Here is a 14,796-nt window from a genome sequence, read left to right on the forward strand (position 1 = left end):
TAGATTTTATATTAGCTTTTTTGGAGAGAGGGAACGGAGCCAGTGAGGTCACCCATAGGCAAATATTTGAAGCAGGCAACTTCAAATGTGACCGGTATCTCTTTCCGGTCTCCTTGCTCCCATCAAGATGGCCCTTTCCCACCACAGGGCTCAATGGCCTTACCACACCACAGCTCTTCGTCCTTCTCAGCTATCTGCTCTCCCCTGCAGCGCTGTCCTACTTCAAAATTATCCTCTCCTCTGTTCCACCCCAATTCCTCCTCCCCATTTTGAGATTTTAGGGGAGGAAAACAATCCCCTACTCTTGCCTGACAACAAAAATTTATAGCCTCAGCCAGGTCTGACATCATCAGTAACACATTCATTCCTTTTTTAAAAACATCTTTATTGATATAATTCACATGTCCTAAAACTGACTCTTTTAAGTTGTATATTTCAGTGGTTTTAGTATATTCGCAGAGTTGTGTAACCTTCACCAGGATCTAAATTTAAAACAGTTTCATCACCCCAAGCAACACTAGACCCATTGGCAGTCGCTCCCCATTGCTCCCCTCCCCTCAGCCCCTGGCAGCCACTAATTTCTTTCTATCTCTATGGATTTGCCTTTTCTGGACATTTCATATAAATGGAATCATTTTTATTCTCAAATTATATTCCATTGTATGGATCTGCCACATTTTATCTATCCATTCTTCAACTGATGAATATTTGGGTTGTTTTTAGTTTTTGGCAGTTATGAATAATGTTGCTATGAGTATTTGTGTACAAGTTTTGTATGGATGTATATTTTCATTTCTCTTGAGTAAGCACCCATAAGTAGAATTGTTGGATCATATATCAACTCCATGTTTAACATCCTGAGGAACTGCCAACTGTTTTCCAAAGCAGCTGCACCATTTCACCTTCCCACCAGCAATATATGACGGTCCCAATTTCCCCACATTCTCACCAACACTTATTATTATCTGTCTTTTTGATTACAGCCTTCCTACTGAGTATGAAGTGGTATGGTATCTCATTGTCGTTTTGATTTTCATTTCCCTAATTGCTAACAATGTTGAGCAAGGATGTTTTTATGAGTTTACTGGCCATTTGTATATCTTCTTTAGAGAAATGTCTATTCAAATCCTTTGCTCATTAAAAAAAATTTTTTTTGCCTTCTTATTATTGAGTTTTAAGAATTCTTTATATATTCTAAAAGAAATAAAGGGCATCCAACTGGGTAAGGAAGAAGCAAAACTGTCCCTATTTGTAGATGATATGATACTATACATAGAAAACCCAAAAGACTCCATGAGAAAACTACTGGAACTAATAGAAGGATTCAGCAGAGTCACAGGATGGAAGATAAACATACAAAAATCAGTTGGATTCCTATACACCAATAAAGAGAACTGTGAAAAAGATATCAGGAAAACAATACCATTTATAATAAACCCAAAAACCCATTGCCGTTGAGTCAATTCCAACTCATAGCGACCCTATAGGACAGAGTAGAACTGCCTCATACGGTTTCCAAGGAGCGCCTGGTGGATTTGAACCGCTGACCTTTTGGTTAGCAGCCGTAGCTCTTAACCACTATGCTACCAGGGTTTCCACCATTTATAAAACCCCTAAAAAAATAAAATACTTAGGAATAAATCTAACCAGGGATGTAAAAGACCTATACAAACAAAACCACAAAATGCTACTGCAAGAAACCAAAACAGAACTATATAAATGGAAACACATACCATGCTCATGGACAGGTAGGCTCAACATTGTGAAAATGTCATTTCTACCCAAAGCAATCTACAAATACAATGCAATCCCAATCCAAATACCAACTGCATTCTTTAAAGAGATGGAAAAACTAATCATTAACTTTATATGGAAAGGAAAGAAGCCCCTGATAAGTACAGTGCTTTTAAAGAAGAAGAATAAAGTAGGAGGACTTGCACTATGACCTCAGAACCTACTATACAACTACAGTGGTCAAAACAGCCTGGTACTAGTACAACAACAGATACATAGAACAATGGAATAGAGCTGAGAACCCAGGTGTAAATCCATCCACCTGCAGTCAACCTGATCTTCAACAAAGTCCCAAAGTACATCAAATGGAGAAAGACAGTCTTTATAACAAATGGTATTGGCAAAACTGGATGTTCATCTACCAAAAAAAAAAAAAAAAGAGAGAGAAAGAAACAGAACCCATACCTCACATCATGCACAAAAACTAATTCAAAATGGACCAAAGACCTAAATATAAAACCAAAAACTGTAAAGATGAAAGAAGAAAAAAATAGGGTTGATGCTAGAGGCTATAATACATGGCATTAATAGGACAAAAATCATAACTAACACTACATAAACACCAGAAGATAAGCTAGATAACTGAGCCCTTCTAAAAATTAAACACTTATGCTCATCAAAAGACTTCACCAAAAGAGTGAAAAAAAGAACCTAGACTGGGAAAAAAATTTTGGCTATGACAAATCCAACAAAGCCCTAATCCCTAAAATCTACAGGAAAATCCAACACCTCTACAACAAAAGGAAACCCTGATGGTGTAGTGGTTAAGTGCTATGGCTGCTAACCAAAAGGTATGCAGTTCGAATCCACCAGGTACTCCTTGGAAACTCTATGAGGCTGTTCTACTCTATCCTATAGGGTCGCTATGAGTCAGGGTCAACTTGAAGGCAATGGCAATGGCTAGTACAAAAAGACAAATAATCCAATTAAAAAATGGACAAAGGATATGAACAGACACTTCACCACAGAAGACATTTAAGCAGCTACCAGATACATGAGGAAATGCTCGAGATTACTAACCACTAGAGAAATGCAAATCAAAACCACAGTGAGATACCATCTCACCCCAACAATACTGGCAGACACACACAAAAAAAGACCAGAAAATAACAAATGTTGGAGAGACTGCAGGGAGATTAGAACTCTTATGCACTGCTGGTGGGAATGCAAAATGGTATATCAATTTTGGAAAATGATATGGCAGGTATTAGAAAGCTAGAATTAAAAATACCATATGATCCAACAATCCCACTCCTAGGAATATATTCTAGAGGAATAAGAGCCGTCACATGAATAGACATATGCACATCCATGTTCACTGCAGCATTGTTCACAATAGCAAAAAGATGGAAACAACCTAGATGCCCATCAACAGATGAATGGATAAACAAACTATGGTATATACACACAATGGAGTACTACACAAAAATAAAGAACAATGTTGAATCTGTGAAGCAGCTCACAACTTGGGTGAATCTAGAGGGCATTAAGCTGAGTGAAATAAGTCAACCACAAAAGGACAGATATTGTATGAGACCACTACTATAAAAACTCATGAAAAGGTTTACACAAAAAAAGAATCTTTGGTGGTTACAAGGGAAAGGAGAAGTGGGAAGGAAAAACAGTAAATAGACAATAGCTAAGTGGTAACTGTGGTGAATGGTAAGACAGTACACAATACTGGGTAAGCCAGCACAACTTGTACAAGGCAAGGTCATGGAAGCTCCACAGACACAACCAAACTCCCTGAGGGACCGAATTGCTGGGCTGAGGGCTGTGGGGACCATGGTCTCGGGGAACATTTAGCTCAATTGGCATTACATAGTTTATAAAGAAAATGTTCTACATTCTACTTTCGTGAGTAGTGTCTGCGGTCTTAAAAGCCTGTGAGCCGCCATCTAAGATACTCCACTGGTCCCACTCCGTCTGGAGCAAGGGAGAATGAAGAGAATCAAAGACGCAAGGGAAAGACTTGAGTCCAGCACAACTAGATGGTGCCAGCTACCACCACCAATGGCTCTGACAGGGATCACAATAGAGGGTCCTGGACAGAGCTGGAGAAAAATGTAGAACAACAACAACAAAAAAATATTAAGTTTTCTAATCCATGAACATGTAATTTCTTTGCATTTACTTAGATCTTTTCAGTTTCAATGGTATTTTGTAGTGTTCAATGTATAAATTTTGCATTTCTTTTGTTAAATTTATTCCTAAATATTTTATTATTTTTTGATGAGATTATAAATGTAATTGTTTCCCTAATTTCATTTTCAGATTGTTCATGCTAGAAATACAATTGATTTTTCTTATATTCGTCTTGTATTCTACAACCTTGCTGAACCTTGTTTAATAGTTTTTTTTTTGTGTGTGTGTGTGTGCGTGCATTTCCTAGGGTTTTCTACATAAAAGGTTCAAAACCAAAAAAAAAAAAAAAAAAAACCAGACCAAACCAAACCTGTTGCCATTGAGTTGATTCTGACTCATAGTGACCCTACAGAACAGAGTAGAGCTGCCCCATAGGGTATCCAAGAGCAACTAGTGAATTCCAACTGCTAAGCTTTTGGTTGGCAGCCGAGCTCTTAACTGCTGTGGCACCAGGGCTCCATATATGATTATCCATCTGCAAATAGTGATAGTTTTACTTCTTCCTTTCTAAGATGGGTGCCTTTTATTTCTTTTCCTTGACTAATTTTCCTAGATAGAACCTACAGTGTAATGCTAAATAGAAGGGGTAAGAAAAGTTACCTTTGTCTTGTTCCTGATTGTTAGGGTGACACATTCAGTCTTTTATCGTTAAGTGTGATGTTGGCTGTGGGTTTTTTTTTTTTTTTGTAGATTCCCTTTATCAAGCTGAGGAAGTTTGTTTCTATTCCTAGTTTGTTGTTTTTATCAGGGACGGGTATTGGATTCTGTCAAACGCTTGTTCTGCATCCAGTGAGATGATGATGTAGTTTTTGTCATTTAATCTACTAACACAATGTATCGTATTGACTGATTTTCATAGGTCAAACCAATCTTGCATTCCTGGGATAGATCCCACTTGGTCATAATGTATAATCCTTTTTACATGTTGTTGGATTTCAGTTTGCTAGCATTTTACTGGTGGCTGGGTGGCACAAACTATCAAACACTCAACTATTAGCCAAAACGTTAGTGGTTCAAATCCACCCGAAGGCACCTTGAAAGACAGGCCTGGTGATCTGCTTCCAAAAAAATCAGCCGTTGAAAACCCTATGGAGCAGTTCTACTCTGCACACATGGAGTTGCCATGATGTAAAATTTTCTCTATCTTTTCTCTTTGCCAAGCAATGAAACCTGGGGAAGCAGCCTCCTTTACACCTATATTCATAAGGGATATTGTTTCAGTCACTCCAAACCCTTCTCATTATCTGGAGCCTGGTCAGCTGTCCTGTTCCTAAGCACTTTTCCTGACTGCTCCAGCTCCTGGGTGAGCTCACCCTTCTGGAGTTCCTTCAGTTCTCACTGTGTCTAGAGTTGCCATTTACTATAAAGTGTTGCAACTGTGCATGATAAAGCAAATTCCTGGCGTTGGGAAGAAACTGGAAACAGGACAAGAGGGCCCCAGTATGAAGCAAGGCATGAGGCAGGCAGCTGGAGTCAGGAAGACACCTAAGCCTGATAACCCAGGACCAGTAGGGCAATGCAGTGTCATGTGACAAGCTCTGTAGAAACGTTGCAAGCCGCTTGAGAGGTAGAGTAGTAGATGTTAAGAATATATTCTTCCTTGTTTGAACAGTGGCTCAGTGACTTACTGCCTACATGACCTCAGGCAAGTCACTCTCTAGTCTCAGTTTTTCATCCTTGAAATGGGGATAACAATGCAAATCTCAGAGAGTTACAGTATGCAGCAAAGGATTAACCTTGACCAAAAAAACTTTTGTGCATCCTAACTTCTATGCTTGTGGTTATAATCCAATTTGGAAAGGGGTTGTCTTTATTAAAATAATGAGACAGGATTAGTGTAGGGTATGTCTTAAACTAATCTCTTTTGGGATATAAAAGAGATTAAACAAGCAAGCAAAAGAAGCAGAGATGGGGGAAGAGATATGCCAAGCCACATGAAAACTGCACAGGAGCAGGAGCTCAGAAGAGACAAAGACCTTCCTCCACAGCCCACAGAGAGAGAAACCCTTCCCCTAGAGCCAGAATCCTGAATTCGGACTTCTAGCCTCCTGAACTTTGAGAAAATAAATTTCTGTTTGTTAAAGACACCCATTTGTGGTATTTCTGTTATAGCAGCACTAGATAACTAAGACAGAATTTGGTATCCAGAAGTGGGGGTGCTGCTCTAATGGATATCAAAAATGTGGAAGTTGTTTTGGAATTGGGTAATGGATAGAGGCTGGAAGAATTTTAAGGTGTTTAATATTAAAAGCAGAGCCCTGGTGGTGCAGTGGTTAAGTGTTCAGCTGTTAACCAAAAGGTTGGCAGTTTGAATTCACCAGCTGCTCTTTGAAAACACTGTGGGACAGTCTACCCTGTCCCACAGGGTTGCTATGAGTCGGAATCACCAACTCGACAGCAATGCGTTTGAGTGTTTTTTTCAGAATAGTGAAAGCCTAGATTGCCTTGAAGAAAATGTTGGTAGAATTACAGATGTCAAAGGCAATTCTGGTGAAGGCTCAGAAGGAAGTGAGGAGAGCTACAGAGAAAGTCTCCATCATTTTAGAGAATATATATGGCATTAGTAGCATAACGTTGCTAGACATACGGATTTTAAATATGCTTTTGGTGAGGCTTTAAAAGAAAATGATGAATATATGATTAGACAATGGAGGAAGCATGTCCTGGATTGAATTGTGAACCCCCAAAATATTTGCCAACTTGGCTAGGTCATGATTCCCTTGTATGATTGTATACCATTTTATCGTGTGATGTGATTTCCCTATGTGTTGTAAATCCCATCACCATGATGTAATAAGATGGATTAGTGGCAGTTATATTGATGAGGTCTATAAGATTAGATAGTGTATTAAGCCAATCACTTTTGAGATATAAAAGAGAGAAGTGAGCAGAGACACAGGGGGACCTTATACCACCATGAAAGCAGTGCCGGTAGCAGAGCGCATCCTTTGCACCTGATGTTTGTGTGCTGAGATGCTCCCAGACCAAGGGAAGACTGATGCGTCACAAGGACCTTCCTCCAGAGCTGACAAAGACAGAAAGCCTTCCCCTGGAGCCGGAGCCCTGAATTTGAACTTCTGGCCTACTGAACTGTGAGAGAATAAATTTCTCTTTGTTAAAGCCATCCACTGTGGTATTTCTGTTATAGCAGCACTAGATGACCAAAGGGTGATGCTTTTTATGCGGTGGTAAAGAATTTGTCTGAACTAAATGTTTGGTGGAAGGTAGAACTTGTAAGCGAAGAACTTGGATATCTGGCTGAAGAGATTTCTAAGCACAGTCTTAAAGGGGCCACATAGTTTCTCCTTGCTGCTTATAGTAAAATGTAGGAGGAAAAAGATGGACTTAAAAATGAACTGTGAAAAACGAAAACAGAACTTAAAAGATTTGGAAAATTCTGTTGTCAAACTAATGACACTTTTCTTAGTTACCAAGAAGTGTTTACACAATCTTAAAGAGATTAAGCCTGTGACTGATGAATCTAACTAACTACCACAGCAGAAAACTCACCAGCTTAAACTGAAGGGGACAGAGAAAGAACCAAAGGAGAGAACGCTGTTTGATTTTTGAAATTCTACAGGAAGGAAACAGGCCAAAGGAGATACATCTGTTGTCATCCAAGAAAAAAAAAAAAGAACTATCCCTGAAGCAGCTCCGAGATCAGCAGAACTGTGGAAGGAGCATGGGAAGCAGAGCTGCCTTGGTATCAAAGGTTGGAGCCACAGCCTCTGGGGTGTCAATGGGTAGAGCCATGGCCTCCTAGGTTTCAAAGAGTTGGATCTTCGCCAGCTTGGTTCCAGAGTATGGGGCTGCCTAAAGTGTGGCAGGGACATGGGGCCACTGCTCAAAGCGGAGGTGGCGGGGCTCCCATGACCAAGAGATAGAAGAACGTGGCCTGTCAGGGCTGAGGGGGTAAAACTCAGTTGGACTAGGAGAATGGGGCCATCCAAAGCCAAGGGAGCAGAGTTGCCATCCTAGTGGGCCTGGAAGGCAGAGTTGAAGCCTAGGGCCAAGAAGCCTCCACCTAGAATCCAGAGGGCATGGCCAACACCCAGAATCTGGAGGATAGGGCCATTGTCCTGATGGTTTCAGAGAACAGGATTATTTTCAAGCCTTGGGAGCTAATGTAAATTGTTCTGCTGGGTTTTGGACTTCCCTGGTGCCTGTTATTCCTTCTTTTCCTTCAATTTCTCCCATTTATAATGGAAATGTCTACCTGTTCCATCATGGTACTTGGGAAGCAGATAACTTGTACTCTAGATTTCACAGGTTCACAGATGAAGGGGAATTTTAACCCAGGATGGAACACACCAAAAGTTTCACCTGTATTTGATTTAGATGATTCAGAAGATGGATCATCTTCTTGGACTTGGAGTTGTTTTAAGATTTTTGGGGTAATGTGATGGGATGATTGTGTTTTGCATGTGGCAAGATCGTGAATTTTGGGAGGCCAAAGTGTGGAATATTATTGATTGACTTGTGTCTCCTCAAAATGTGTTGTAAATCCTAACCTCTATGCCTGTGGTTATAATCCCATTTGGGAATGGGCTGTCTTTGTTAAAGGAGCCCTGGTGGCACTGTGGTGAAGCCCTCAGCTGCTAACCTAAAGGTTGGTAGTTCAAATCTGCCATCTGCTCCATGGGAAAAAGATGTGGCAGTCTGCTTCCATATTTTTGTTACAGCAGCATCAGATAACTAAGGCAGAATTTCCTTTGTGGCAAGAATATCTTTGTTCACCAGGGAGCCTTGGGCTACCAGACAGTCTGTGCCAACAATGTGTTTATGGTGCGAACCCTGGGGCACATGGAGGGGCTAGAGACTAAGCTTTACCTCTGGAGGGGCTAGAGACTAAGGTCAGTTATGTGGGCTGTCCGTCATGTCTGTGTGACTGACCTCCAATAAAAGCCCTGGGCATCCCAGCTACCATCACTCATTGTTTTGATCAAAGATCCAGGGGAAAAAATGTGGAATAGAATTGCAAAGTCTCACAGAATCCAGACTTTCTGGATTCATTGAAGCTGGATGAACTCCCAAAACTATTGACCTGAGAAAATCTTTAAACCTTAAACCAAAGACACCCCCTGAAGTCGTCTTCAAATCAAACAATAATTTAGCTTAATTAGTAAAGAATACGTGCTTTGAGCATTGTGCTCCTTTAAAGAACTATCTATACGGGATCAAATTGACAACAGCAACTCAAAAGGTTAGAGAGAAAGCTTAGGGGGCTGTGAGTTTATGTTAATGGTAGAGGAATAATTTGGAAAAAGAGGGTGTGAATGGTTGCACAACTTGAAGAATGTCATCAGTGCCACTGAATTGTACATGTAGAAATTGAATGCTTCGCTGTGTATATTTTTGACAATAACAACAAATAAATTATTACAAAACAAACCCCCCGAGCACCGAAGCTCAGGTGAGCTTCCCTGACTGACAATACTCTATATGTGTTGCCACACATCCTCATTGTCCACATGACAACACTAGGAGAGGACAATGCCTGGTGCCTCCTGAACCCTGGCTACGTGCCTCTTCCTTTTGCTGATTTTCACCTCTATCCTTTCAGTATAATAAACCATAACCATGAGTCTAATGGCTTTTGTGAGTTCTATGAGTCCTGCTAGTGAATTCCTGAACCTGAGTTTGGTCTTGGGGACCCCTGAACTGAGTGTGGGAAATATTAAATAAGTTGACCCATGCAAAACATGTTGCATGAAGTTCAACAAAACCAAAATCAAAACCAACCGCCAAGTTGATTCTGACTCATAGTGACCCTACAGGACAGAGCAGAACTGCCCCATAGGGTTTCCAAGGAATGCCTGGGGGATTTGAACTGCCGACCTTTTGGTTAGCAGCCGTAGCTCTTAACCACTGTGCCATCAGGGTTTCCAAGTTCAATAAGTGGTAGGTTTAATACACGTCACTGGACATGCAATTATGAAAAACGGCCTGTGGTCAAAGGGATCTTGGAAATGCCCCATATTACATCCTTCTTAGAAATATAGAAAAAAGTACTTTTTAAACTGAAAAGTCCTATAGTAAAGAATCCTATTTAATTTGTTTTGGTCCAGAATTTCCTAAACCTGACTGAGATGACCCTCCCCACCTTAAAACACTAAGGAAACACATTATTCGTTGTATTTAATTAATAAGAGAAGTCACATTAAATTGCTAAAAACTGATTATTTTATTGCTTTTATTTCCCCAGTGGCATTTGTGATTTAAAAGAAGCATCCTAGGGGAGAGGAAAGGCTTCTAACCTAGAGAAAAAACTGAATGCTTTAAAAGCCCAAAGGGAATGGAAAATTTCAGGCAGAAGGAGCAGATCAATAAGGAGCTATTTTTGGCCATGGAGACATTTCTAGAATCACAGATTCTTGGAGTTCAACAGCATGTTAAAGTTCACCTCCTTTAAATTTCCATCCAGTGTGGAAATCCCACCTTCATCAGCCCTGAACCCTTCTGGTGCACACTCAGCCTTCAAATTTTTAGGCAGCTCTAGTTATTAGAAAAGGAGCCCTGATGGCGCAGAGGTTAAAGCACTTGGCTGCTTACCCAAAGGTCGGCAGTTTGAACCTACTGGCTGCTCCACAGGAGAAGGATGTGGCAGTCTGCTTCCATAAAAGATTTACAGCCTTGGAAACATTGTGGGGCAGTTCTACTCTGTCCTATGAGGTCGCTATGAGTTGGAATTGACTCTATGGCATCAGGTTTCTAGTTATTAGGAAACTCTTCTTCATGTTAGGCTGACATCTGCCTCCTTTAATCCTCTGCCCAAGGCCATATTACTGGAATTTTGAGTTTTGTATGTTAGTGAGAACTGCCCATTTTGGAGATAGTAAATAAAATGTATGGAAAATTTTTGAATAATTACACAACGTAAAGTAACATGTTTATTAACTGAACAATAAAGTGAAAATAAGAATTTTTGGAAAAAACATTTTTCATTGTCTCCCATCTGGAGGCAGGGCTAATCATTAGTAGTTCCACTAAACTGTAAGCAATGCATGCAATATTTACTTTGTGGGTGGAATCATTTTGCAGTTGTCAATTTCCAAGGAAAAAATGGAAATACACATTTTCAAATTGTTTCTACTTTAAAATATTTCTATCTTAAAGTTTAAAATGTTTAAGAAAACATTTTTAAACTCATAGTCCAAAGCTTATTCTTCTAATCTTCTTTATGAGCTAAGTTTGTTATAAAGACAAATGTTGTATAATTCAAATACAGTGTATGTCTCATAAATGTAGGTTTATAAACAAAGGTCAAAAATGAGAACAGGTGACATTACGATATTTTCTAGAAATGCAGTGTTTGCTCCAATATAGAACTTTCCAAGGCTTTGTAAAACTTAAAACCTTAAAGAAACCCCAAGATATAAATGGAATAGGTCTTAAATGAAAAAAGAACCACCGGGGTCCTTGCTCCTCTGTGAGTCCGACATGATTCAAGAAGAAATCAGGGACTTGGCAAAAGCACAACCTAATATAAAAAGGATGCGTTGTGTTTTCACACGACTGTCCTTTCCAGACTTGATCTAATTTTGCATTAAAATGCTGCTGTTGTTGTTAGTTGCTGTAGGATCACCTCCGACTCATGGTGACCTTATGCACAACAGAACAAAACGTCGCCTGGTTCCTGCCATCTGCACGATTGTTGCTACGTTTGAGTCCACTGTTGTGGCCATTGTGTCAATCCACCTCATGGAGGGTTTCCCTCCCCTTTGCTGGCCATCCTCTACTTTATCAAACATGATTTCCTTCTCCAGTGATTGGTCCCTCTTGATGATGCATCTAACGTAAGTGAGTCAAAGCCTTGGACAATATTTTATGTACCTAGTCTTTCCTGGAAACCCTGGTGGTGTAGTGGCTAAGTGCTACAGCTGCTGATCAAAAGGTCAGCAATTCAAATCTACCAGGGGCTCCTTGGAAACTCCATGGGGCAGTTCTACTCTGTTCTATAGGGTCGCTATGAGTCGGAAGCAACTTGACAAGAACATGCACAGGCAGTTTTTCCAAATCTGTCTTAATCTGGAAGCTCCAATAAAGCCTGTCCACCATGGGTGACCCTGCTGGTTTCTGAAATACAGGTGGCATAGCTTCCAGCATCACAGCAACATGCAAGCCACCACGGTACGACAAACTGAGAGACGGGCGGTGGATTAAACTGCTACTTGGTCACTTTTTAGTAGCTGTACCTCATTCGGATACTGTTCATAGTCCTACTTTACAATTGAAGAAACTGAAGTGAAATCGAAACTGATTCATACTGGACAACACGCAACGATATGTTAGTACAGACATTTCTAAAGCTGGTTTGTTCAGTGCTGGCTGTGTTCTCCTTTCAGTTAAACTCTTCCCTTCAGTTAAATCTGATCTCGCTCTTACCCTAAAGGATAAAGACAACGGGAAACAAATAGAGGCCTGTCTAGAAAAGGGTCAGTATTGGTTAGGACTAACAAACCGTTGTCAGTGAGCACTGTGAAGCTTAACGTGTGCTGCTTGCCTGAGGATTTTGTAATTGTGGCACACCAGTGATGTCTATTCTATTAGACTTTACTTCCTGACACACACATTGGGGAATGTTTTTGTCTTTGTCCTGGAAACACAGCATGGATACCACAGGTTGTATCATCTCTTCTTTCAGCATGGATGAAGGTAACTTATACAGGGCTACTCATCCATAGGGAACATTTTTTGAACGCCTAATACAAGGCTGAATGAAACCTGGCCTCTCAGTGCACGGGACTGACAGTCTAGTGAGAGAGACAGGTAAGTAAATCGCTAATTTCCAACGGAAGTGACAAGTCCTTTGCCAGAACCAGGCACACAGCCCTATGGGAACACAGGCAAGGGCACAGAAATCAGATGCAGTAGCAGGAAAAGCCTTCTCAGAGGAGCTGATTTTTAAGTTGTCAGCATCAAAGCTTAGCCATCTCTGATGCAGACTTAATTCCCAGCGCTCAGATAAGAAAGTACCTCCTGACCCTGCCTTTCTGAGTTCTTAACACATACAGCCAGATTTAGTGCCTAAGCTCTAAGAAGGAAAAAAAGAAAAAGCATAGAAACAAGGGGGCAACATGAGAAGCTCCACCACAGACAGGTTCCAGAAGTTGTTAGAGATGGCCAGGAGTATGAACTGGGCCCTAAGAATTTTGATACCAGCGATGGGACACCACCTTGTGCTTGAGCACTCTGCTTCCTCGACACAGGCTGTAAAAGCTAGTCTGTGACTGCTTTTCCTCTTTGCCAAGCAATGGGACATGGGGAAGCAGTCTTCAATCCCAGGAAACTTGTGGAGCCAAGCCAGTCTGCTGCTGGCATTTGGATCCCTCTGCTCTTCCGGAAAATGAGGTCAGACTCCTACTAACTCCCCAAGGTGACCCTCCACACAAAATGCACCAATTGCCACTAGCATGTCCCAGGTCTTCCACCTTTTAGAGATGCAACACATTTGTGATTCCTCTCCTGCCAATGGAAAACCAAAAACAGCACCTCTCTACTTTGGGATCCCATTCCCCGCCCTGGGACTCCGCTAAAGATCTGGAAGGAAAGTGTAAGTTATTACCTTAGATTGTCCTCTAGGGTTTCCTCATCCGAAGAGAAGGTCCCATTGGTGACACTCTGCTGAGAGTAACTCTTCTTCCCCACTGATTCCTCCCAGGGCAATGAAGTGCCTTTCTTTTTCCTTTTGCCAAACAACTTCTTAAAAGGCTGAAATTTGCCTCCCTTCTTCTTGTCTGCGAATTACAAGATAAACATACGCTGCAGTTTGACAGGGCTGCACCTTACAGCCTAAGAGCAAATTACAGCTGAGTTGCCTCAGACCAAGGCAGCCGGGGCAAAGGGCAGCTATTAGCCAGAATGAGCGACCAAGCCCTGAGCTGGGGACGCCAGGGCCAGCACCGATGCCACCCATGTCCCGTCAGGCAGAATACAAACCAAGGGCACAGTGAGTCTTCTGTCCCCAGGCTCCAAAGAAATGTCTGGGTAGAAAAACAAAGAAGTTCCATGCCTCATGGTGGTCAGCACAGGCCCCCCAGCCCCCCTGCCTTGCACATGCTGCACAAAGGTGGCGCCTGCTTTCTTTAACAAAGCAGGCGGCCAATGCCCTTCTTCACGGAAGAAACTGAGAAAAAGACTCAAGTCAGACAGGTGTTAAAAAAAACAAAACATAAAAATATATATCCTCTTTGAGAATCCTTTTGTTTACCCTTTATTAAATACAGAAGATAACCGCTAACTCTTGGCATAAGCTTTGGCCCCAATTCCCTCCATGCCCATATATTGCCAGTTTATTTCTCTTGTCTCCTTTTAAAATCTACATCGAAAAGCTCCAAAGGAGTTGCTATGAACACCCTGCCATGTATTGCTTCATCTAGTCAGGATCTAGGCTCACTGCCAGCATTTTCTTTAGATTTTAGGCAATACCTTTCACTTCTGCTCCTTCAGATATAAATTCCTTCAGATCATTCCACTCCTACCTTGGAAAAGGGTATATAATCACCCTCTAGTGCAAGAAGCATCTTCTTGGATCTTTTCTTTTTCTTCAAGAAGCTTGAAGAGTCACTTATCCAATGGGCCAGATACACCCTGCTCCTTTTTAAAAATTATTTAACCTTTACCATGTCCCAGGAGCCTTGGTGATATAATGGTTAAGGGCTTGGCTGCTAACCAAAAGGTCAACAGTTCGAATCCATCAGCCACTCCTCGGAAACCCTATGGGGCAGTTCTACTCTGTCCTATAGGGGCGCTATGAGTCAGAATCAACCTGATGGCAATGGGTAAGTATGTACCAAGAGAAGGTCCCTGGGTGGTGCAAACGATTTGTGCTTTTCTACTAACCTAAAGATAGGCAAT

The 14,796-nt window shown here is 41.2% G+C and overlaps 1 protein-coding gene across 3 annotated transcripts in view; it reads right to left on the minus strand.

Annotated features, from left to right (window-relative positions):
* The window catches only part of CRACD (capping protein inhibiting regulator of actin dynamics), a 329,883-nt gene that overhangs the window by 55,122 nt on the left and 259,965 nt on the right, over nt 1-14,796 (minus strand). For all 3 annotated transcript variants that reach the window (XM_049886223.1, XM_049886222.1, XM_049886221.1), the window contains exon 3: nt 13,505-13,676. The gene's annotated coding sequence lies outside the window, so the exon portion shown is untranslated. The remainder of the gene's footprint in view (nt 1-13,504; nt 13,677-14,796) is intronic.

The sequence above is a fragment of the Elephas maximus genome, chromosome 5 (assembly GCF_024166365.1).
Source record: "Elephas maximus indicus isolate mEleMax1 chromosome 5, mEleMax1 primary haplotype, whole genome shotgun sequence".
Classification (NCBI taxonomy): Eukaryota; Metazoa; Chordata; class Mammalia; order Proboscidea; family Elephantidae; genus Elephas; species Elephas maximus.